The following is a 5650-nucleotide window of genomic DNA, read 5'->3' as shown; positions in this document are numbered from 1 at the left end:
TACGTACCACTATTTAGGGCTTGCAAATGGAAATGGTCTGCCGCGATGCTGCAACATTTTCCTTCAGGTTAAACCCAGATTCGGGACCCTGTCACTTAGCATCATGCGGATCAGTAAATGGACGATAAGTCATGATACAAATCCTCTACTTGTTGCAAACATTTCTATCCATAACAAGCAATTGAATCAATATTTTGTGACATTGAAACATGCTGAACCCACCATCCTGTAATATTAGTAAGAAGAAACAAGTTATGAAAAGGTCTGACGCGTAAATCTGAATGAAAAGCGTTGCATAGGTATTTGCGTAGGTATTTTTTAGACAATCCTTTAGACATCAAACCGTGGGGGATTTCACTTGATAATATCGACGGTGTTACTTCGGGTCTCACTTTTGAGCTTTTTCCAGCCTTAAGTTTCGTTTATTTGACAGCTATCTTTATTTAACTCCTTGCCAGTTATCCTTAAAAGCTAGACGCACACGATCTTTCTATATATCCGATTTGGTGAGGCAGCAAGACGGCCACCAGAGTATATCGGTGATGTCTGAAATTCAAGCTGACACTTTTTCATGCATTCTTTTACTCTTGCATAATTCTACGCCACGTGGCCTGTGACTGTCGCTGAGCTCGAAACGAATTTTCCAAAGGTTTCCATGCCCACCACCACCTCCCTCTTTTTCGTGTGCGTCACGTCGCATAGCAACAAGTTGCTTATAAAAATGAAACCCCCGCAGTTTCCGCCATCCTTCCCTGCAGTAGACGGCCTTTGAGATCACACGTGACATAGTACCGTACCCTCGACCATAATCCATTTTTCGGGTCACAAGAGCACTGCTGCCTTTTTAGAAGACGACTGAGATCTGCCAACGCTCAGTCGACCAACAACAACAACAACAACAACAACAACAACAACAACAACAACAACAACAACGACGACGACGACGACGACGACGACGACGACGACGACGACGACGACGACGACGACGACGACGACGACAACAACAACAACAATAATAATAATAATAATAGTTGTTGTGTACGAAAGCTTGACATTGTGAGTGATGCCACTTTTCAATTAGTCAAACAGGGCATATTAACTTGAGCTTGCAGAAACAAGCAAATACTTGTTCATTAGCTGTGAGATCGGATCTGCAAATTGCTATTACAGGGCTATATTTAAATTATTTAAATGAGAAACAATAACTCAAATTATACTTTTGTGGGTAATAAAATTTAGTTCTGGTAACGTATTCACAGCGCGAGGCCACAGCCACACAATGCGAAAGACACAGCCAGGAAGGGTGCTTCAGTGCCTCTCTTCTTTATTTTCAGTGTCCCTTTTCTAGCGCCGCAAACGCGAGCGAGAACACTCAAACACGGCCCCATCTCCAACCCTTAGTTAATATTTCTATGATTACATATTTCTGTTCGCCTTTCCCCCACCCCCAGCGCAGGGTAGCAAACCGGGTGCTCTTCTGGTTGACCTCCCCGCCTTTCCTGTCCTTGCTCTCTCTCTCTCTCTTTCTACGATTACCCGAGTCCCACTTCGGCAATGCGAAGCACGCATTTTATTGGGAATATTACATTAGCTAAATCTGTTATCTATTCTTTAATCGTTCACGTGATACTGTTATCACATGATTTGACAGTATGATACCACGCAACGAAAAAAGCGAAGGAGGAATTAAGCTCACCACTTTCACCAAAAGCGTCCAAATATGATGGCGCTCCACAGCATGACGCATCGAAGTGCGCCGCCCTGTTTCTGACGTAGTAGCGACGTAGTAACAGTATTGATTCCATTGTTTCCCTTTCTTTTTTCAGTCGGTCCTTGCAGACGCCAGCAAAGATCCACACAATCAGCACGTGTAAAGAAGTACTGGCTTCCCATGCAGATGTCCTTGATTTTTTTAGTTCATTGCTCACTGATCTTTCGGAAGCTATATGCACGTGCTTTTTAGTCGCCCGCGCTAAAATTGTGAAAGATCAACCTTACATATATGTAATAAAGCCTCGTCCATTAAAACGTATTTCATACTGGCGCCACAAGGATTTGTCTGCCTGTATCAGCAAAGACGCGATAATAACTTGGCACACCTGTCCGACAGCTGTCTTACGACATATGCGAAGGAATAGAGTGCATTTAGAATATTTCTGTAGCCTTTGGTGGACTTCTGCCTCTTGCCTTTTCTTTTTTGTCTTCATTGTGTTGTTTGATGTCTTTGTTGTGTCGTGTATATCTAGAAGAAGTGAGGAGAAAGGTTCCACATTGTTACACACTTATGCAAAATGCATCAGAAATGATAGATGGCGGAAGAAAAACCTGCTCGAACATAGGAATTTTAGTCACCTTAGTGATTAATTGTGCGTTATGACAGAGCAGCTAGCTCACTGCGACGAAAGAGAAAGGAAACTCGTAAATTTAAATTCTCAGGCAACTTGTCGGACTTCCATTTTTCTCACTTCCAAAATTCTATAAGAACCGTCAATTTCACCTGCAAACCCGAATTTTAAACGTTGCGTCGGTCGCCTCTTACCGCCTGTACCTTCGCTACGACTTTCGCACTTTCCGACACGACACCACGCAGTGAGCTCCTCATTCGACCGTGATCGTAAGTGAGACGAATGTGTGGGTCGACAACGTAATTGGATCTTGCTAGCTATGCAAAGTTCGCGCTGGATGCCGAACTTAAACGACTCAGAGAGGAATACAATATGCAATCAAGCTTCATTCCGCAAAAAATTGTCGGCCTCTATTTGTCTCTGTCGCAGAATTCCATACAAGGCGCAACGATTGTAAAAAAGAAAGTCTGGAATTTCGGGCCTGTCTTGAATGCGTATTAAGGACCTTACACGATTTAAAAGTTAAGAAATATAGTAACAAGAAACATTAGAAAGCAAAACCACCAGAGTATGTTTCGTCGTCCCTACATTTGTAGGAGTACAAAACAGCGACTGTGTCTCTTGTTTCAATGTTCGGAAGACATGATTACAAATTTTTCTGTGGTATAGTCTAAAGATGTCTGAGACGTCTTCAATATATCAGTAGGAGTGCGGTTTCTCTAGTCATAGTTATTTGTCTTCAAGAATACCGCTTCACATACTTCTCGTTTACAGATCAACTTCAAATTTGTGCAAACACTTTCTGTGCACCACACGCGATTTTTGTGGACAATGACAGATAAAATGCTAGTTCCTAACAATTATCTATCTTGCGGTGTAAAGTGGTGGGTACACTTACGACCCTTTTCCTCGCCCTTGAATAAAGACGAAAAAGACAAATTGGAGTCACATTATTGGTGGTTTCATCTTCAGCAATGCCGGGCGATTGTACGCTTGCAAGAGAAGAAAATTGGTCTGTGTTTCACACTCATGTGTTTCCTTTACCAGTAGACCACACAGTACAACTGCTGGTGTTCCTTCCTTTTTTCTTTTTCTTTCTTTTTTCGTGCAGCTCTTCGCAAAAGTGCCTGCCCTGTGCAATAGCCCCCCTTCCTAATTTCATTAGGTAGTCTTCACACACAGCGCCCACTTTGGCGTTACGTAAGCGTCCAAAATTTTTTTAAACAATAAATATTTTCTGCTATCCAGTGGCAGGGCATTTAGTTCGATTCAAGCACCAGAGATCATTAAAAGTCTCCAGACAATAACAAACACTTGCACGCGCATCAGACGCATGGCCAAAGTCCCCGCGCTCTGTCCTAAATCTCCCAGCATGACTTCATATAAAAATAATCTCTTTGCATCGCCTTCAGGCCAAGCCAAGTTCGCCGTTTGCTTCCTTCAGTTCATAAACAACGCGTCAGGGATCGGTTGCCATAAGCGGTGGGAAAAGTCGATCTTATCCGCTCAGCACTTGTGATCCGCTCAGTTCCGATAAGGGCCGCGTTCTGCAGCGCGGAGTTCTGCTTTCGCGGGTGTTTGCTTTTCAAAGCGCCTCAGCATCGAGACAACAAACACGCATCACCACCGTGGTGAGTGGTACGAACACTTCGTCATCACTTCATCCTTCCGAGTCCCGCGGTTTGTTTACTTCGATCTCCGCGAGGCTTTGTTTTCTTTGGACAAGGGGGGGGGGGGGGCGGGAGCGGGGGCTTTTTAGACAATAGGCAAGAGTGTCGATTTATTATCAGGTAAACAAGAGAAGGCACAGGCTGCAAACGACATTGCCATTTCCTTCCTCTTACCTGCTTTCAATTTACGTGTGTATAGAAGCCGGTTAACAGCCAGACTATCTCCTCCTGAGATTGCATGCAGTGAAAAAGACCAGGTAGAATAAATTGTTGGCTTCAATGTTAAAATATTAATAAAGCGATACAAGGGGCAAAACAGGCTGAGGATGTTGGTATAATACGGGTGGTTGACACTCTGGAACAGAACGTATTGTAACTGTCGCTCCAAGTTTCACCCCTGCAGCTATTCTACTGAACTATCCATTGTACTACCTTCTGTTTAGCTACCTGAACTTTTCCGCGGCTGGAAAGGAGCCATCAGCATCGGTTTTGCAAGGGGGTTTTTCCTTTCTAGCACATATAAGTTTCATTGCTTATTGTATTTTTTGGGGTGACGGGAACCGGTGTGTTCATCGTGGTATTCTTGCACACAAAAAAAATTCATATTTACAGATATTTACAAGACGAGGCGAATAGCACAGGTGTAACAGCTCTAAATGCAGGTGTAGATCTTCTGCGACACACTGGCAGGCAGCCAAGGTGACGAGGTGCAACCTCTACCTCGCCTTCATCGGTGCCGGCCTAATGCTGTAGTCTTCTTCTGTCCCGATGAAATATTGCCAAAGCTTTCGTTCTAAGATAATTGGCTCAGCGTATTCGGATATGTCGAGTACATGTAGTTTTATGCTATTAACAATAGTTCAAGTGGACTGACAAGTCGCAGAAAATTTTTATTCGGAGCTTTCACTGAAATCGTAGAATAAAAGAGGAGCTGATTACACCTTCTATTTTAGCGAAATTTTGATTCATAACGTAGCTCAGCTCGGTTTAGTTTTTCCAGCATTTCTCGCAGGTGAATGCAGAGACGCTAAGAGTCGGTCATGCGCTATCATACAAAAGTCGCTGCCTCCTTCGAGAGCACTTTCTTTCTTAATGGAAACAGGTGATCATGCTATCAAAAAGACGTCAGCGAATCGCCGCATCTTGAGCCATAAGGGTTTGACCTGAAGGTATACGCGCGAATTGACTGTTCTTATGGCAGTGGAAAAAGAAAGATAACGGAAGAATATGCTTGGCACGGGCAAGTCGTTGACAAATGCACGGATCTATAACATCTATGTTTTCTCTGTATAACCGAAGGCCTGGTCCGTTCGAGGAATGACGTCACGATATTAAGACCGACGTTCTAATTGATAGAAAGTGGTTTGACAAAGCCTTGCTCTCCTTTTGTGGGAGTGTCAATTCGTTACTCCGAACTGTCGGTCCTCTCAAGTAACACAACAGATCTGAGGGAACCGACCTAACCTTGTTTAGGAACTTTTAGGGAAACACGCAACATGCTTCTCCTATTTTGTCGCATTCTTCACTATCTTCTCGTTCGAGCTCACCGCGTCCACCAAGTCCAAAGTCAAGTGCTCCTGAAGTTTCGAAGTTTCGAGAGAGTCGTAATGGTCGTTTTTCCCTGGCGGTTTCCCT

Source organism: Dermacentor variabilis, chromosome 6 (genome assembly GCF_050947875.1).
Source record: "Dermacentor variabilis isolate Ectoservices chromosome 6, ASM5094787v1, whole genome shotgun sequence".
NCBI lineage: Eukaryota > Metazoa > Arthropoda > Arachnida > Ixodida > Ixodidae > Dermacentor > Dermacentor variabilis.
This window is presented reverse-complemented; position numbering follows the sequence as displayed.